Source organism: Pinus tabuliformis, chromosome X, assembly GCF_031772625.1.
Source record: "Pinus tabuliformis cultivar Carrire ecotype Pingquan chromosome X, CPIR1, whole genome shotgun sequence".
Classification (NCBI taxonomy): domain Eukaryota; kingdom Viridiplantae; phylum Streptophyta; class Pinopsida; order Pinales; family Pinaceae; genus Pinus; species Pinus tabuliformis.
Window position 1 is genome coordinate 1,591,061,415 of NC_142308.1, and position 19,952 is coordinate 1,591,081,366.

The following is a 19,952-nucleotide window of genomic DNA, read 5'->3' on the forward strand; positions in this document are numbered from 1 at the left end:
AACGCAAGTAAGAGCATCTGTTTATGCGAAGCTAACTAAGATCTTTTAATAAATCAAGTAAGATACTTAGCGTAGTTTGGGAAATATCACAGTTCGCTGCCCTAGTAGCGCGAAAGAATATCAGCCCCTGGTTAGGGCTATGCGGAAGTCGATTGTAACATTTCGCTAAGGTACTAATGGGTAGAGCAGAGGGATAAGCAACTTGCATGAAGGCAAGCATAGTTTGAATAAACCGACATCACATCCATCTCAAGGGTGTGGAAACTTGGTTCTAGCATCCCCCCATACTACTTCAGGTGAGACTTTATTCCGCGTTCCACGAGTTGATGTCGAAAGGGCCAGTAGTGTAGGGATTTGTTTGGTTAACTCATGTTGAACCTAGGTTAGGCCCCCACAAGCCAACATGAGGAATGCATGAAACCATATTGACTGTCCGTGGAACCACTGATGGTAGTGTTAGAGCCTAGATTGACCTCAGGCTGAAGGGAGGCAATCCTAGGATAACCACAAACCAAGCTTAACCTGGTAGCTAGCCCTACTGGGTCGGGAGAGGGCTCTCTCCTTGTCAATCTCAATTGTGATGACTGAAATGAATATGGATTTTAGGCTAGGTATAGTAGCTCTAGAGTTTTTTGGTTGATTTTGATGAGTTGTTTGCTGGATCAAATGGAGCAGGCAGATTTGGGTCCGGGAAATGAAATCAGAATTGCAGGGTGTTCTGTAGGGCGAGGTAGGTAGGTGTTTTATCAGTTATAATTGAGTGAGATGATAGGTCTAATACTGGTGAGGGGATGAGGAGGGCATGCACAGGTCATGAATCCTCTTCAAACAGATGAAAACATCAAAAACTAAATGTATTCCCAAGGCAGAGCAATGTTATCAATGTAGTCTATCTATCTATCTTGATTCATTTAGTTAAGAAGAATGAAATAGATTTTGGCACATATAACACATGATAAAAAAATAATAATAAAAAAGGAGAAACAATGCCAAGACACATTACCATAAGAATCCCACAAAAATAGCTACAAACCCTGGTTTATTTCCTTGCCAAACTGCTGTAGTGATGTACAATGAAGATCAAAACATCCACAAGAGTCCAACCTATAAAAATGACTAAGAAAGTACATAATATAGGCATCAAACCACCTATGCTAGCTATCAAGGGTCAAATCCATGAGAAGAGGAGTGGTTTCAAGCATATCTAAACTAAGAACAGGAATATAGGTAGTGGAACAGCTTGCCTCTAAAACCAAGGAAACTCATTCATTTACCCCCATACCACCTCAAAATGATGTATCTATTGGCAAGAGTGATTTTAAAATTACATTTACATAACATAGCATCATTTACATTCATAGATTCATCCAAAATGAGAGTAAAAGTCAACTTGTAGAAAAACTAGGTGAAATTTGTACAAGAACACTTTTTAGCAAGGAGGATCAATGCACTTACTTGTAAGATGATGATCTTGAAGATTCGAGGTATTTTGAAGAAATTTGGAGTGATTTGCAGTTGTTTGATAGGTGCGTAGCGTCCTCACACAGGGGCGCAATGCCCTTTCTATGCGCAGGGCATGTGCAATTTAACACTGTGAAAATCTCCCAAGTGCACAACACACTTTCTATGCGCAGCGCCTGCAAATTTCTCCAAAAACGTTGTGACTCCTTCTCCTCACTCAAAAATAGCTCAAAATCGCGTTTTAGCTCTTCCTTAGCAATTTAAACTTTCAACAATGAGATGGCACAAGATGTGAATGACCTTTATATAGCTTTTTAACTTTTTCCAAACCCACTTTATAATGTCTATTTGCTGTCTTGAAATACTCTTTTTTTCTGATATTTGACTTTTTTACCTTTTGACAGGTGGACTAATGCTTTTTTGTTTGTCTTTGCAGTGGCAAGAGTTGGCAATTTGACTAGGAGCAACTTATGAACAATTATTACATATAGGAACCATAAAATTACATAAAATTTACGAATAGTAAACCACTCGAAAAACTTATTAAGTTTACAAATCATGAAATTTAAAGCTTTCTGATAATTATTGTCTTCCTCAAGTGTCTGCTGACCATTATTCATCAATGATTTTAGGAAATTTGACAAGGTGAAACCCTAATACCTAATGAGATTGAAACCCTAAAACCTATTTAATAAAATGGCTTGAAAATAAACATTAACTTGAACCATTGACTGAATTGCACCTAAGAAAAGGACAGCAGATATATATCATGAGGGAAAAACTAAAATGAACCTTACCATCAGTTGATCCATGACCTAATGGAATGCAACTCATGAGATTGAGACTCGTAATATGAATGCAAAAGAGTGAATTTTTGTCACTGATGGTAGTGTGAAAGCACTGACACTAATAGGTAGAAGAGGGAAACAACCCATCAGGGAAGATCCCTTTAGCATATCGGTACCGATACTAAAGTAAGATTTAGGTACACCACCCACTAAGGGTAGAGAGCTGCTTGGTAACGGGGAATAATCAGGGGTGCGAAAGGACAGCTGGTCCAATGTGACTACCTTTCTATCCAATGGAAATAGGATGATGTGAAATACAATAGACACAATGGCAGTCATGGCGTAAGTCCAACTGCGACCCAACAAGAGATTATAGTCGAGCTTTGTATCTACAACTTCAATGCCCACTGTTACCATTTTCCCATACAAGGTGATGGGGTAGCTTGCTAGGTAACCTTTTGGGATGAACGTGTGTGATCCGGGTGGATGTTGGTGGCCACCCACCTATCCCACTTGGACCCCCACAACTCTCTCTTTCAGTTTTTTAGTTTCCATAATTGTAGCACAATTTACTATTTTTAGCAGTTTTTTGGGTCCTGAACTTCCGGAGCCATTTTGAGGCCCTAAACGATGTTTTTTTGGGAAATTTGGGAGCAACATGGTTCCATGGATTGATGTTGGTCTTACCAAAGTTGTAGTACTCGAATATATCTTTCTAACAAGATATTGTGCGCGTCAAATGGAGATCGTATGCCAAAGTTACGACCCTGGGAAGTTGATGTACCAATTTACCCAAACGGGGCCTACAGTTTGGTGTTTCATCTTCTAGGGTTATGATTTTGGATGTTTAGGGTTTTCCATTGTTTCTAAACAATAAATAGGCCTTTGAGCCTCATTGTAAGACAGTTCAGAGGCATGTAGCCGCCACATCTCTTCTCAGAGATAAGCTACCATTGCCCTAACTGGTTTATTTCCATTTCTGTTTGTAAGCATATTTCGGTATTTTACATTAATGAAATGAAGTATTATTTCCGTTGCATCTCTGTATTTATGGTTATCTATGTAATTTGTTGCGTTCTTGTTTAAATCCGGATTAGTGGTATCAAAGCAGTCTACTTTTTCTTTGTTTTTCTTTGCATGTCCCCAACGAGGTCAGGATATAAGGAGTTAGGGCTTGAATTGGTCGAACCTTTGCAAGACCAGCCTCGCAAATCCCGATGGCCTCCCATGGCAGATGAAAAGAAAGATGAGGGGGTAGAAGATCCTATCAAAATCCATCTCGAATAAGCCCTTGAGTGGTAAAGGAATGCGATGATGGACAACTTTGCCAGATCCTTCACCGACTACCCAGAGGCAACACATTGGCTTCCAATAGCTACTCTGGAAATGCCACACCCATTAAGGTACAAGTTAATTTTGAAATCCCCATCTTTGAGTGTCAAATTAACATAGTTGCTATAGATAAATGGTTAAATCTACTAGAAGGGTATTTTTCTATTCATGATTTTTCAAGTCGAGAAAAGATTATTTTCGCTCTTCTCAAAGAAACCCCCCACATCAAGCACTGGTGGGAAACCTACTGTGAGCAGAAGGATGAAAGTACGTGCTCACTATTTTCAGCTGCACCCACTTGGAATTCATTCCAGGATGCCATTAAGGAGTAGTATTACCCTGTCAAAATCTATGAGGACAAATACATAAAGTGGACCATGTCGTGGCAGGGAAGGGACCAAGATGTGCCAGAGCTCACAAACATTTTTCGTACCCTTCGTACATAGTTGGGTATCAAGGAATCTAAGCTACATTTGGTACTCAAATACCACGATTGCCTACACAAATACATCCAGGAAGAGATGGAGTTCCTGAACATCTCCTCACTCAGCACAACAGACCGATACACTGTCCAAATCGTGCAGAAGTTCAAACAAAAGAAGCGAGACTTTGGATTTGTGAATCCGAAGACTAAAGGACAAAGCCAAGGTGGGATGACCAAAGACAACCCGTCGAAGCCGCAAGAAAAGGACAATGCCACGAAGTCGAAGAAGGACACATGAAAGTGGTGTGAGTTTGACAAGAGTCCCACTCACAACACAAGTGAGTGTCAGACCAAGTAGTCATTGGTGGCTGAGTTGAAGGCTTCAGAATTAGATGCATGTTCTGACTCGGAGTCAGAACCCAACAAGGGGAATGGTAAAGGGAAGCAGATCATTGTGCGGAGCCCAGCGCCACTGTAGCCATCACTAAGATCCAGAAGAATGAGTCCGAAGATCCAGAGGAGGGGGAGTGACTTTTCCACCCACAAATGTGGGTGAAAGGTTCGCCGCTGCAATTCATTGTTGATAGTGGGAGCCAAAATAACATTATTTCAGTAGAGGTCATGAAGTGGTTGGGCCTACCGACTACGCCACACCCGTAGCCGTATAGTATCAGGTGGCTTCACCAAGGGCGAGATCTCCAAGTCTGCCAGTAGTGCTGCCTTCCCTATAACATCAAACCCTTCATAGACGAGGTATTGTGTGATGTTGCACCTTTGGATGTTTGTGATGTATTATTAGGCTAGCCATACTTGTGGAGGTGACATGCTGTGTATGAGTTAAGGCCTCATGCTATCATTAGCACTTTGGGTAATTCATTATACAGGATACTGGAGGTAGCCCCACCTACCACCACCTCTTTGATCACTGCTAAGAAAGGCAACAAACTCATCTCCCAGACTAGGAAATTCATTTTCTGTCTGGTTCACTCCCAAAGTAAGGGGAAGATCCTCGCCACATCCATGACTCCCGTGAAGTGTTCCTCCACACAGCAGCAACAACAGATGGATACGGTCATGAAAGTAGATAGGAACAACTTATCCTCACTGACAGGGGTACCACACAAGTTTCAGGTGGGAAACAAAGTCTGGTTGCATCGGAAGAAAGAACGCCTTACCATAACCCATTAGAATCTTAGACCACTCTGACATGGTCCTTACACCATTACCAAGGCTGTTGGAAATAATACTTTGGAGCATAACATTCCCTCATTTCTTTGCTTGCACCAAGTATCGAATATGTACCTCCCTTGACCATGCTTCCCACCATTACTGGACACATCCGAGATTGAGGAAAAGCTCACCACGGACCAAGTTCAGTAGATGGGGGAACTCAACGTAATGGGGACCATTACTTCCTAAGGGGGGACAAATGACCCAGGTGGATGTTGGTGGGCACCCACCTATCCCACTTTGATCTGGATTTAAACAGGAACACAACAAATTACAGAGATAACCATAAACATAGAGATGTAGTGGAAATAATACTTCATTTCATTAATGTAAAATATTGAAATATGCTTACGAACAGAAATGGAAATAAACCAGCTAGGGCGATGGTAGCTTATCTCTGAGAAGAGATGTGGTGGCTACATGAATCTGAACTGTCTTACAATGAGGCTCAAAGGCCTATTTATTGTTGAGAAACAATGGAAAACCATAAACATCCAAAAAACTAACCCTAGAAGATGAAACGCCAAACTGTAGGCCCCGTTTGGGTAAATTGGTACATCAACTTCTCAGGATCGTAACTTTGGCATACGATCTCCGTTTGATTCACACAATATCTCGTTAGAAAGATCTATCCAAGAAATATAACTTTGGGAACAACATTCGTCCATTGACCCAATGTTACTCCTAGTTTTCCCCAAAAACATCATTTAGGGCCTCAAAATGGTTCTGGAAGTTCAGGACTCGAAAAACTACTAAAAATAGTAAACTATGCTACAATTAAGGAAACAGAAAAGCTGAAAGAAACAATGGTGCGAGTTCAAGCGGACTTGGCTTGTGGCCACCAATATCCACCTAGATCACACTTGGACCCCCATAATTGTCTCTTTCACTTTTTCACTTTCCGTAATTGTAGCACAATTTACTATTTTTAGTACTTTTTTAGGTCCTAAACTTCCAGAGCCGTTTTGAGGCCCTAAACGACATTTTTTGGGAAATCTAAGAGAAAAATAGGTTCCCGGACCAATGTTTCTCTTCCCAAATTTGCAGTAGTCAGATAGATCTTTCTAACAAGATATTGTGAGCGACAAACGAAGATCGTATGCCAAAGTTATGACCCCAGGAAGTTGACGTACCAATTTACCCAAATAGGGCCCACAGTTTGGTGTTTCATCTTCTAGGGTTAGGGTTTTGGATGTTTAGGTTTTTCCATTGTTTCTCAACAATAAATAGTGTAGGGCATATAATCCCCTTGGGAGCATGTTTTTGGGCTCAAAGCCCAATTTTTGACCAAATAATGTTGTAAAGCCCCGTGAATTGCGGGTGCGGAAGTATGTTAGAGTCATAGGGTTGTCCGCCCTAGTTTGTAATGTAATTTCGGCCTACTCATGGTCCACGGACCATGGGATTGTATAAATAGAGCGAAGCTCTAAGTTGTAAAAACATCTAATAGAGAATGGGCTTGAAAGGACTTAGAGATTAAGTCGAAGTGCGAAGTGTGTCTTGAGTCGTAGAGTAGAGAAAGTCTTTGCCGCTAAGTGTGCAGAGGCCTAGTAGAGTCCGAAGCTAAGTGCGCAGACCCCTGCAGCTGAGTGAACTTGGTGGAGTTGATTCTGTAATCAAAGAAGAGATTAGTAAAGAAAGGTTTTGTTACCAATTCTATGTATCGAATCTGAGTTATTACATGTTTGATATCATTTGCGAATATATTGTTTCTTTATCACGCGCACTTATATGAATTGTGAATATTGTTAAGTATAACTGAAAGCATACAAATAATCTAAGTTAATCAACTAATATCGGATTACTAGTAAGGACTTGGGTAATAACACTGTTCGACCCCCAAGTAGGGCTGCACAAAGGCAACACCCCAGGATGTGAGGAATGGGTAAGTGCGTGTAGCGACATGCACGTAAGGTCAAACCGCGGACCACTTGAACTCATCAGACATCTCCAGGGTGCAGAATCCTGGTTCTAGCACCCCTCTCATACTACTTCGGGTGAGACCTCAGTCCAAAATCCACTGAATGTTGTCGAAAGGGCTAGTAGTACCAGGATTTGTTTGGCTAAATCAAATTCAAAACTAGGTCAGGCCCCAACAAGCCAACAAATGGTTCCGTTTCTGGGACTGGGATCTGCATAAGGGATGTCTAATGTCATGTCACTAGAATCCGACGAAGAAAGAAATTGAAGGGTGGTTGGACAGAAATATTAATGAGTTCGCGATGTAGGAAAACAGGAATCCATGAGTATCAAAGGAACAGTGGTTAGAGTGCTACTTATATACAGAAATCCATGAAATTTTCTTTGCATCCTTCCCCTCTGAGTTATATGAGTGGATCGCGAAGCTAGCAGATAGTCAAGAAAGGTGTAGGCTTGACAAACTAATTGTGTGGACTCCAGAGTTGGTGCGCAGACTAGAATCATTAGAAGATAAGATCGCACATGTTGTGGACTGCTGGCTCGATCAAATTATAGGAGAATTTATCACCAAGTTCATGGTAGACATGTCAATTAGCTACAGTGAGGTAGAATGACGCTTCCTCAAAGGGCCGTGAGTTAAGTACATTAAATCTTTGAACACTTGGATTAAAATGCTATTGTGTGAAAAGCGGGTTATGCGAATAAATTAATGTTTTGGGCTACGTGGAGTGGGAGGATCTATAGAAATGAAGGTAGCACAGAGATAGAGAATAGAGAATAGCCCCTTGATTTCACCTCGGCGAGAAAACGAGGAAGAGCTCGCAAAAGTTTCACCAAGAAGTGCGATCATTCTAATAAGGCAGCGAATTCCACGCATACCACCTCCACCTACACCACCACTAGTCTCACCATCTTCACCCCCATCTTTGCCCACACCACCCACGCCACCACCACAGTTCAATATGGCAAGCACGATAAAATTGCTGGTTTTCAAAGGAGTAGGGAACGAAGATCTAGATCAATTTTGGTTCATGGTAAAAGATGTATGGGAAGCACAAGTAGTCATGGATGACAACATAAAGAAGGTAATGTTGGTAACCACGTTGCAGGATATCGCACTGACATGGTACATTAAGCATTCCAATGACAATCCAAATACAGGGGTCATGGATATCCAAGCTACACTGAACAAGGAATTTAGCACGCAAAAATCAGAGACACAGTCGATTATCAGGTTTAAGGAAATTGCGATGCTTCCAGGCAAGACCCTTTGAGAGCTGGATCAAAGGCTGAAGGGTATGATTCGCGAAGCCAACATGACCTTGACAGATGGGCAACACTGTGCATGGTTTGTAGCATCACTAATGCCGCATCTAGGGACGACACTGTCGCTGTAGAAGTTATCCACCCAGGCCAAAGCTTTGGAGATTGCAATGAGACTGCACGAGACACCAATACAAGATCTTGGAATGGGAGTCCAACAAATCCACATGCAACTGAAAAAATTGTGTCAGGAAATGCAGAGTTTGAAACAGTTCAGGACAACTCACCCAGAGGTGTGTGAGGAGGTATGGTGCATAAAGTGCAAGGGACAGGGACACGACAAGGACCATTGTCCAGTCTTTGCGAACTACTTGGCGGGAGTAGGGCCGTTGCCATTAAGACCAGAGGCACAAGCAGGACCGAGCATGGTGCTTGCATTATGGTGCGTGATTTGTCAGATAGGAGGGAAGCATGCTACAGATAACTATCACCTTCTACAAAATTATATGCAGATGTCCCAACAGTTGTTTTGTAATTTCTGCATATCAGTAGGCCATGATTAACACACGTGTAGAAGTTATGAACTGATGATGGATCGGACGCCTACCTATAGGGTGCAGACCGAAATGTGAGCCCTCGATCAAAATGTAGGGATGGCATGCACTGGATTTCAGGGGCGGGAATGAGGTCGAGGTGGAATGGGGCTAGGAAGGGGTCACAAATAGCTGATTTGTTACAATTGTGGAGGGCAAGGGCATTATGACCGTGATTGTACAAATCCAATGAGAACATCATGTCTATATTGTAATCAGTTTGATCATGAGATGGAGGACTACCCTACACTGATAGCGAGGTTGTGTGATAAAGGAATACTCTATCCTCTAGCCCCCCCCAACTCAGAACCTACAAATGACAAGGTCCGAGACGCGCAAAGAGGACCTGAATGTAAACATCATTCTCCGAAGTGGTATCACGACAAGAGATGACAAGGGTAAGCAGCCATAAGAAAGTGCCTGGGTTCGCAAGGTGCTAACGAAGGAACTGGAGTTTGATTTAGAGCGCCTGAAGGAGACACTCATGGAAGCTAAGAAGAGCTTCATGGAGGCCTCCACTTCAGTTACTAAAGAAAAACTAGAACTAGAGATGGACCTGTCAATGCTTACTGCCTTTCTGGAGACATTCATGAAGTTGCTGCATGTTGGGTTGTGTTATATTCTTTCCACGACTAGCCCATGTAGTTAACCAGGGGGTTAGTGGGGGGGCGGAGACCCCCCCTTCGTTGTGCCAATTGCATTGTTTATTTTATGTGTTTTAGAATTTGTATGCAGATAATTTATGTACGAGGTTAAAACCTACATTTGGCATCAGAGCTGTTTTGGATTCAAGGGGACACCTTTCTTGCTGAGGGGTTTCACTCGGGCCTGTGGTAGACCCTGTTCAGTGGGAGATTTGCGAGATCGATTCTGGTGGTGAAAGAAGATAGCGAGAAGTGGAAAGATAGAGATCAAGAAATTTAATGGTCAGATTTTTGAGTTGTGGAAACTAAAGATGGAGGATCTGTTGGTGGATAAAGATCAGTGGATCGCGGTAGATCTGGGTATTAAACCAATGGGAGTGTCCGATGAAGAATGGAAGAAGTTGGATCAGAAGGCAAAGAGCACAATACGATTGCGTGTCTCAGATTCAATATTGTTGAATGTATCAAAAGAAGATACGATGAAGGCTTTGTGGGACAAGTTAGGGACTTTGTAGAAATCTAAGTCTCTGGTGAATAAAATGTTCCTATAGAAAAGCTGTATAACCTAAGGATGAAAGATAGAAACTCGGTGACAGAGCATCTGAACACATTTAATACTATGGTACGTCAGTTAGCATCTATTGATATTAAAATTTCAAATGAAGATAAGTGCATCAGTTTGTTGTGTTCTCTACCAGATTCATGGGATAGTTTGGTTATTGCAATAAGTAGCAATGCAACTTCCTTATAGTTTGATGAAATAGTCTCATCCTTGCTAACGGAGGAGATGAGACGGAAAAATATGGAGAGCCAGAATGGTGATGCCTTGTCTGTATGAGGACGGTCCCAGAATAGAAACAAAAATAAGTCATCGAGTGGGAGATCTAAATCTAGAGGGAGATCTAAATCTTCAAGAAAACCTATAAAGGTGGTGTGCTAGAAATGTGGAAAGGAAGGGCACTACAAAAGAGACTGTAAATCTAAAGCTCCTGATAAAGGAAAGGGATCCGATGATGCTCCTTCTGCAAAGGCACAAACCACCTCAGATGAAGGTGGGGATGTGTACTTGGCTTCTTCAAGTACACATGTAGACCATGAGGCATGGTTTATTGACTTAGGTGCATCCTTTGACTTCACTCCCCATAGAGAGTGGTTTTGCGAGTATGAGAAATACGATGGTGGTGATGTCTTCTTAGGGGATGATAGGAAGGCTAGAATCATTGGTTGCGGAAAAGTAAAGTTGAAGTTGCAAGGTGGAAGGGTTAGAAAACTTTTGGGTGTTCTGCATATTCTTGCATTAGTCATAAATCTGATTTCTATAAGCAAGTTGAATGATGCAGGTATAAAAATAGTGTTCGAGAAGGATACCTGCAAGATGGTTCAGGGAGCACTAGTATTGATGCAGGGAGTTTGGATTGGAACTCTGTACAAGCTGCAAGGTAGCACAGTGGTTGATGGGTGCAACAGTTTTGTGGTTCCTGAAAGTAGGGCAGAAAATCGAGTGGTCTCTGGAGAGAATACCATGCCGTGGCATCAAAGTCTTGGACATATTAGAGAGAAGGGCCTTCAAATACTTCATGGTAAAGGTATGGTAGAAGGTATGAGTAATAGCTCTCTGGATTTTGATTTCTATGAAAATTGTGTATATGGGAAGCAGAATTGGGTGAGTTTCCCCTCTGGTGGTAAGAGGGTGAAACATATATTAGAGCTTGCGCATAGTGATGTCTTTGGACCTGTGAAGGTTCCATCACTGGGTAAGTCTGTGTACTATGTATCATTTATATATGACTTCTCAAGGAATACATGGATATACTTTCTTAAGAAGAAATCTAAAGTCTTTGACAGGTTTAAAGAATTCAAGGTTCTGGTGGAAAACCAGATAGAGAAGAAGATAAAGGTATTGAGGATAGATAACGGTGGAGAGTTTTGTAGTAAGGAATTTGAAGAATTCTATAAGAAGTGTGGTATAGCATAGCAGAAGACTACTCCATATACACCTCAGCAAAATGGAGTTGCAAAAAGAATGAACAAGACGTTGATGGAAATGGAAAGAAGCATGCTCAGTGGTGCCGGGTTAGGACAAGAATTCTGGGTAGAGGTGGTGGAGACAGCATGTTACCTGGTCAATAGATCACCTTCATCAACCTTGGAGGATAAAACTCTACAAGAGGTATGGACTAGTAAGAAACCCTCTCTCTCACATTTGAGGGTATTTGGATGTGATGCATATGTACATGTTCCAAAGGAGAAATGAACCAAGTTGGATAGTAAATCTGAATAGTGCATCTTTATTGGGTATAAGGATGGTTTAAAGGGTTATAAGCTTTGGAACCTAGTAATAAGGAAGGTTGTGTATAGCCAAGATGTGGTGTTCATAGAGGTGAAAGATGTTATTAAACATGAAGTCCAACCAAAGGAACCTGAGAAGATAGAGTTTGAGCTAAAGGAGGAAGAATCAGACTCTACAGCAGAGGAGGAATCAGAAGATGAAGAGCCACAAACTCTGGGTGTGAAAAGATTAGTTCAAGAAAGAAGGTAGCCAGAAAGGTATAGTCCATCTGCTTTCTGTTCAAATTTTGCTTTATCTATTATTGATGATGATCCCAAGACTGTGAAGGAAGCAGTAGATTTAGAGGATGGAAAACTCTTGAAAGAGGCCATGGTTGATGAAATGGAATCTTTGCACAAAAATGAGGCTTGGGATCTGGTGGAGTTGCTGGCTAGAAATAAAGTCATTGGCAGAAAATGGGTGTTCAAGAAGAATACAAATGCAGAAGGAAAGGTGGAGAAATACAAAGCTTGGTTGGTAGCAAAAGGTTATTCCCAGGTGTCGGGAATTGATTTTGGTGATATTTTTTCTCCTGTTCCCAAGGTAACATCTATTAGATTACTTTTATCTATTGTTGTTGATTTTGATTTTGAGGTAGAATAGATGGATGTAAAGACAACATTCCTTCACAGGGATCTGGAAGAGGAAATCTACATGAAGCAACCTGAAGGCTTTGCGGTGAAGGGTAAGAAAGTACTGGTATGCAAGTTAAAGAAGTCTTTGTATGGGTTTACCAAGGATGTGCTATCAAAAATTTGATACATTTATAAGGGGACTTGGCTTCACTAGAAGCAAAGAATATTACTGTGTGTATTTTAAATTAATTGGTGACCGTGTTATTTATCTGATCTTATATGTGGATGATATGTTGTTGGTTGGAAATGACAAAGAAATTATCCAGGATTTGAAGATCCAATTGTCCTCCAAATTCGACATGAAAGATCTTGGTGCTGCAAACTATATTTTGGGCAGGAAATTAAAAGATATTGGACAAAGAGGAAGCTTTGGTTAAACTAGAGGAAGTATGTCGAGACAATATTGCAAAGATTTAATATGTAGGATAGTAAACTGGTGAAGGTTCCTATTCATGTAGGTGTAAAGTTATCTCTTGAACAGTGTCCCAAGACACAAGAAGAGGAAGAGGACATGTCCCATGCTCCATATGCCAGTGTAGTCGGTAGCCTGATGTATGCAATGGTCTGTACTAGACCAGACATTACACATGCAGTGGGAGTATTGAGCAGGTTTATGTCAAAACTAGGAAAGGAGCATTGGACAAAAGTGAAGTAGGTTTTTAGGTATTTGCATGGCACTAGTGATTATGGTTTGTGTTACCAAGGAAGACCAAGATTGGACAGAGTGTTGGATATTTGTGGCTTTGTTGATGTAGACTGGGCTGGAGATCTAGATCAGAGAAGATCTACAAGTGGTATGTGTTTAACCTATTTGGAGGTGCAGTCAGTTGGATGAGTAAGAAACAATCTGTAGTGGCACTATCAACTACAGAGACAAAATACATGGCAACCACTCATGCAAGAAAGGAAGCAGTTTGGTTGTAGAGATTGTGTTCAAGTATGGGGTTAGTACATGGAACTATAAGGATAGACTGTGACAGCCAAAGTGCAATTTTCTTGGCAAAGAACCCTGCATATCATTCAAAGACAAAGCACATTGATGTTCAATATCACTTTGTGAGAGACATGATAGAAGACAAAAAGGTGTTGTTGGTAAAGGTGGACACGTGAATAATACTACAGATGCATTGACAAAATATGTGAGCTCTGAGAAGTTCTCTTGGTGTAGAGAAACAATGGGCGTTACAGGGTTGGATAAATGACTAAGCTCTTTTGTGGCCCCTTGTGGAAGGAAAACAAGAAGTGGGAGAATGTTGGGTTGTGTTATATTCTTTCCACAAGTAGCCCATGTAGTTAACCAGGGGGTTAGAGGGGGGGGAAGCCCCTCCCTTTGTCGTGCCGATTGCATAGCGGGGGGGGCATAGGGGTTTGAGGGATGCAGGTAACCCCACTTTATAAAAGTTTGGTTTTGGAACCTTTGTTAGGTTGGGCGGACCCACCTATTGTTTTGTGCATGATTTTTGCACATGTTTTTGGATGCGATGGTTTTTGGTCCATGGTATTGGATGCTTCAACATGCATAAATATGTATTATAAAATTGAAAGGAACATAATAAAAAATCAAGCTGGTAGTCCTAGTTTTGGGATCCAGGGGAAAATCTCTGTGTATATGTGTTATGCTCTCGCATTGTTTATTTTATGTGTTTTAGAATTCATATGCAGATAATATCTATACGGGGTTAAAACCTAAACTGCGCGATAGAAAAGCTGTGAAGGGACTACAAGAACTCATTACTAGGTGCGCTAGGTCAGGAGAACCATGCATAGTCTGGAAGCTCAGGATGCACACAACATGAACAGGAAGGGAGATGAGATTGACTGCACAAATTGGGGAATCTGAAATGGATCAAGTGATTCTGGATTTAGGATCGGAGGTGAACGTACTACCAAAGCAGGCATGGGAGCGCATGGGTAGGCCTGCATTACAATGGTCCCCTTTTGAATTGTGAATGGAAAACCAATAGAAGATCCTACCGATGGAAAGATTGCCGGGAATAATGGTAGACATCGAAAGTGCGAGTGTGCTTGCAGATTTCGAAGTGATAGAGATTGTCGATGATAGAAATCCCTATCCTGCACTACTGGGAATCAATTGGGCCATTGATATGAATGGAGTGATAAACCTGAAGAAGTGCAAAATGATTTTTGTGAAAAGTCACTGCGCGTAGTTGAATGGAGTGATAAACCTGAAGAAGTGCAAAATGATTTTTGAGAAAAGTCACTGCGCGTAGTGGTACCTTTAGACCCTGCAGAAGGATCAGGCTACACAAATCTAGTGTGCAATGACGAAAGTGACAACGATCTAGACTATATCTACAAGATAACCACTTAGGAACAGGATTAGATAAATCATACAGTGGATGGCAAGATTTCGTGGGAGTGAAAAAACACCTACACATCAAATTCAGATGAAGAAATATAATGATGGTAAAACTCATTACATGAGGTAACCACGCTCAATTGCAACATGATGGTAAGATCACGGCACTGTGTGACAACAAAGGTAAAGGATATACTTATGTATGATTGTTTGACAGCGATGGATGAATTGCTGAAAAAATTTGAAAGAGAAGCGCCATAACAACAGCATTTTGATGCTTTGAAATGGGCACTGCGCGCTATGCTCGCAAGGTGGTGGGGAACACACCAGCGGAATTTTAAGGACTGGTGGGGATACAGAAGGATGATGTGCCTATGATTTGGGAAACCGCAGATGCGACTAACAGACAAGTATGATGGACGAGATGATCCATGTGCACACCTCACGAAATGGACCAAGGTATATGGGGAAGAGCCACAACCTGAATGGGTGCATTTGTTCTGTCATACCCATGAATTGGTATACTGAGATAGAGCTTCGCCATGGGACGAGCGAATGGGATATTTTGCACGAAGGATTCTTGTTAACCTTCAAATTTGAAGATTGTTGGTGGGATACGATTGATGATGCACTACAAGCAGTAAAAGCAACTATCTCAAAATACCCAAGGAACCAATGGAAGTGCTTCAGCCGGAATGGGAGACACAGCTAAGCTGTGCATTGGAGTGTTACAATGTAAATATTGAGGAGGATGAGAGGACCCATGGAATATTAACATTCCCAAAACTGAAGGCTGTCACGAGGTTTGAGGACCATTTATTGAGGATCCCGACATCACTGCATCACTAAAAACAAAGTAGGTAAACATTGGGACAGAGTTGGAACCAAAGTATGCAATGCTCGGTGACTATTTGGATGATGCCACAATGGATAAGGTTGCTGAGTTACTCCATGAATACCAAGACTTATTCCCAACCAAAATTATGGATTTAAAAGGGATTGTTGGCGACTTAGGGCTGATGAAGATCACCCTAAAACTTGACGTGAAGTTAGTCAAGAAGAGGCCTTACCGCTTGAATCCGAAGTACAAGGAAAAGGTCTGCGTAGATTTAAGCAAAATGCTCGCAGCTGGAATTATCGAGCCAGTGAAAGAATCTGACTAGGTGAGCCCTATGGTAGTATAGGAGAAAAATTAGAAGGGCGAAATAAGAATATGCGTGGACCTCAGGAAGTTGAATGACGCCTGTGTACATGACCCATTCCTGACACCATTCACAGATGAAGTATTGGAAAACGTTGGCAAACAAGAAGCATATTTGTTCATGGATGGGTTCTCAGGGTACCACCAGATCAAAATCACGCTGGAAGACAAGAGCAAGATGACCTTCGCAATGGAATGGGGCTACTTTCAATACACCGTTATGCCATTTGGATTAAAGAATGTGTCAACCATCTTTTCACACATCGTTATTGCCGCATTCAAAGAATACATCCACAAGTTCTTGGAGGTCTATCTAGATGACTGAAGTGTCTTCAAATTAGTTAAACACCATGTAGAAAACTTACACTTGATGCTGGATACTTGCCGATGACATCAGATTCTGCTAAACCTTAAGAAGTGAACATTCCTCGTTCCCTTTGGAAACCCGTTGGGACACGTGGTCTGTTGTTATAGACATTTTTGTGCCTTACAGCATTGGGCATGAAATTTCCATAATCAAGGGATCCAAAGTCCCTAAACATGTTGTTCCTACCCCTAGAGGAACAAGGCCAGCTAACCACAACAATTAACAGAAGTTCTCCACCTGAAAACACTCAAAAACAAGCCAATTCTAGATCATGTCAACTGCTCCACTGAGCATCTGCGCTGAATGTCAACTGCTCCACTGTCTACCTGCATTGAATGTCAACTCCAACAAAGGCTACCTGCGCTGAGCGTAATTGGACAATTGGCAGGCTCATTCTTCAATGTGTCAATGCCCAGGAAGCTTCCAAAATGACACTTGTATCAAGGAATTCGACTGGTGATGAGTAAGAGGTTCCAAATCTCCAAGTGGAAGCAAGAACCTCCAAGTGGACTCAAGAACTGAGAGAGGGAGAGGACACTAGTCAGATCTCAAGCTGACTCATCCTCTCTCCAAAATAACTATATATAGATCTCTCCTCCATGGGATCTAGAGGCTGGAATTTTGTTATTGCAAAGAATTGTTGTTGGTTTGTGGTTGGATCATTGGATGCTTAATGCTTTGAAGGGAGCTGAAGAAGGAATTCCATTCTGCTGGGAAGGAGATGCTGGATTGGAGCCCTATGGGTTGTATCTCTTCCTGAACCCTGTTACTTATCAATAAAGCTATCTTGGTTTGCTCCTATATACTGGTGTATTTGTATGATTGCATTAGTGTATTTGATTTACTTCTAATCCTGAATCACTTATGAATATGTATATTTGCCTCCATCATCCAACAGCCATTAAAAATATCGCACACCACTTTATGACCATGCGTTAGCGCGAGATCACAAAGTGGTTTCTGCACAGTACCTCGCCACGCATCGCAAAGCCTGTGGAATCACTGGCTCCCGGCCAAATACTGCCCATCTCCAAAAGAGGTGTGATACCATACCACTTACCACCCTCTGCATACAACAAAACATACTTTCCCACTTATGTCATCCGCCCGAATAATAAAAACTTCCGCCAACTTTGACTTTGTGAATAAAACCAACAAGGTGTCGCTTTCATTATTCTGTACAACAACCCGTGCTCCCATGCAAAGGACGTCCAAGCTTTCCAACCATCACCTTACTAAGAAAATTGTAGCCGACACAGCCCAGAACCTGTTAGCCACCGTCAGCACCTGTCATTACACTGTTCATTCCCCAAATATAGGTATTTATCCAATTTCTGCCGAAACCCTGCAAGTTTTGGTTTTACATTATAAAATCCACAGAGAAAGGCAAAATTCATTGCAAATTCAGTCTTTGTTTCATCATATAAGTTCCCAAACCTGTTAATTTTCCCATTTTTCACCAAAAACCCAAATTCCTTTCTGAATCCACAAGAACCAGAAATTGAAACCCCTATGGCTTTGTCTGTTGCACCCATGAATGCCCCTCATAAAGATTTAGACTATCTACCTCTTGCGGATAAAGATTTTTAGATAAAAGACTTATCCACTGATAAAAACCACCTTAAAGTCTTTTTCCAAGCTAGAGACCACTACCTAAATGGCTCAGATATCTTGGGATTGTAGGAATCCAACCTTCCCAGGTATTTTCTCCCCTGATTCCATGTTTTCCCTGATCTAATTCATCAATGCCAGGCAAAGTATGACCCTAACCTCAGAGTTGTTATGTCCCCAAGTCAAACAATCCTCTTCCCCATAACAGCTGCATCCATTAATGAAATGTTGCAATTTTCCCCTGGTCAAGCTCTCACTCCCCTTTCTATAGGATATTTACTTGAGAAATCCACTCAATTGTCCCAGTCAGAACTGAACCGTATTTGTCAGACTTTCATGTTGCCTAAACATTAACCCAAAGGCCCACCTCCCTATCTGCAAACTTTCTTCATAGACATGGGAAGACTCATTGTTGATATGATATCCTTAATCATGGGATTCAACACTAGTGAGTATGTTGATGACATAACCTTAGTGTTGTTGTCAATTTTTACTCCTGGACAACCCCCTGCTGTCAAGTATGATTATGCCTCCTATATTGCCAATAAAATTCATGACCAATTCCTGAGACTAGACAATGAAGGAGTCTTCAAATACACCACTTTCATCTATCATCTTATGTTGTATTATCAGTATAAGTACTTCCCTTTCCCTATCAAGAAACTTGACCCTAAAGGTGATCCAAGGTCTGTTATCTTTTGGAGTCCCATCTTCCATGCATCCTACGAATCCCCTTACTCATACAATGAGTTCATTGATCAATTTTTTTACCCAGCAACCACCTTATTGACAAGGGTTTCCCCTCCTAGGATCAGTGGTGACATCAAGAGAATCCTACAGCTCTCCAAGCAGTACAGAATAGGTGATTGGTACCTATACAAGAACCATACAGAAATCAGGATATATGGATGTGAGCTCTGCCCTTTCAAATTACCAAAATACGTCCCAATGAGACTATTTGCGTTGGAATATTTCAGACAAATGATACATACAGACATGGTTCATTTTTGCAAAGCCAAAAATAAAGCTCAACTCAGAATAAAAAATCAGTTAGGCCCTTTTGTCTGCAATGATAGGGAAGCATGGAGAGAAGCAGAGAAAATTCTAGAAGATCATTTTAAGTTGCACAAATGACCCTAGTAGCTTCATCTGTGATAGGAGAATGAAAAACAGGTTGTCACCATACATTCACCATAGGATTCTAGAGATTGAACAATTTGCAAATATGGATGAATGGAGGGAAGAGACCGTAGTAGAACATGATAGTGAATAGGTGAATATTGAGAATGTTATGAGAGATCTTGAGAAAACACTTGACCTGGATTCTTTTGGGTAGGTACCATTTGAGTTATCTCAAAGATCAGGAATAGGTGCCTCCATCACGGGAACCTCTCAGCAACCTTCACAGGAAACAAGCACACCAGCCATAGGAACATCAAAAGGCAAGGAATTAGAGACCAGCATTCAAACCACAGAACAATCTACAATGTCTAAGCAGCCTGAAACTTCCAAAGAACAGGCCCAAATACATACTCTTCCCACTCAGGGAAACGTGGGAGAACCTCCATTTTGCAAACTCCTCTAAATGAGGAAAGAAATAGAAAGAGAGACATGGAAACAACTATCCCCTCCAATGAACCTTCAGGACATCCTGGAACAAAAAGACAAAGACTAAATCCCCTTTCAGAGGAGGAATTTGCTGAAGAGACTACAGATAGTCAGAGGGAAGAAAGAGTAGAGAGCCAACAAACTTTTCCAGTAGGAGGTGTTTGACACAGATTGTCATTGATGTCAATATGGAAATATTCGAGGAGCAGATAGAGACGAGAGGAGC